Below are 1260 nucleotides of genomic sequence, written 5' to 3'. Positions count from 1 at the left end.
TTTTAGTAATGCATACAATTTTTCGTATATCTGGTTGACCTAAGACAAAGGAAGAGCGTACTTTTTGTATTTGACGTCATTAAACGTTCTGTGAAATCATTCTGTTACAAAGTTGTGGATGTACTACTGAATGTGTGGATATTAGATAAAACGTGTCAGTGTTGGTTACATCACCTTTCCTTGCCAACCCGTTTTAACATTCAATCAAGGTTATATGCCCTACCTGTATTTTAATTGGCAACGGCCTTGCCGCAGTGGATACACCGGTTCCCGTCAGATCACCGAAGTTAAGCGTTGTTGGGCGTGGCAGGTACTTGGATGGGTGACCATCCGGGTCGCCATGCGCTGTTGCCATTTTTCGGGGTGCTACTCGACCGAATAGTAGGGTGGTGTGCTGACCACACGCCCCTCCTATCCTCAGCTGAGTGTGACACGGCGGTCATATGGTCCCGATGGGCTACTTGTGGCCTGAAGACGGAGTGCTTTTTATTTTAATTAAAAGTTATGGAAGGCAGAAATTGTCTTCACATCTAGACGCTGTTGCGCATGTTGTTTGGGGATAGAACTGAAGACACCTGTGTACATCGCAGTATAAACATGCATCCACGCCGCTACTTTTATTTCAGATGGCGGTCGCTAGTATGAGCGTTGCGGGTGAGCCAAGTACCAGTCCAGAGCAGATTAAAATAGGTATGAAAGGCGCCTGTGTAGTCAGGTTTATTTGCCGTAATCTGCTACCTTCATAAAAAGGTGTACTTTTATTGCGAGACTCAGTAACGTGTCCATGATCGCATTTTCATGGGCTCTTTCATCTTTACAGGATTAATTATTGTCAGATACGTTACTTTTGTTGTACATTGTGATGCCGCACACATTTATAAACGGATTTCAAACATTCCGTTGCGTAACTTTCACGTTGAGAAAGGAGTAACTTCCAATTTCTTCGATTCAACATACGGGTTAAATAAGGAACAATATGAGGTACGCGCGGGAAATTTATACTACGACTAAAAGTAATCTCTGCAAAAGTTTCAAGAGCATAGAACAGCAAAAACTCATTTTTCGGGAACCATTCGCAGCCCAGACTGTGATGGACATGTGCTGCTTCGCATCACTAGACACGCTATCTTATCAAAAGTATCGTGACACCCGTAGGTGGAAATAAATAAGGAATGTGTCCAGCCTTCACCTCAATGACGGTCTGAACTCTGTTGGTGACACTTTCAATGACTTATCTCAATGTCTATGGAGTAATGGTAG

The 1260-nt window shown here is 43.3% G+C and overlaps 1 pseudogene; it reads left to right on the top strand.

Annotated features, from left to right (window-relative positions):
- The first annotated feature begins 236 nt into the window (after positions 1–236).
- On the top strand, positions 237–354 carry LOC126196046 (5S ribosomal RNA; annotated as a pseudogene).
- Positions 355–1260: the final 906 nt, after the last annotated feature.

Source organism: Schistocerca nitens, chromosome 7 (genome assembly GCF_023898315.1).
Source record: "Schistocerca nitens isolate TAMUIC-IGC-003100 chromosome 7, iqSchNite1.1, whole genome shotgun sequence".
NCBI lineage: Eukaryota > Metazoa > Arthropoda > Insecta > Orthoptera > Acrididae > Schistocerca > Schistocerca nitens.
Note: the sequence above shows the minus strand (reverse complement) of the source record. Positions and strands in the feature narration are given on the sequence as shown.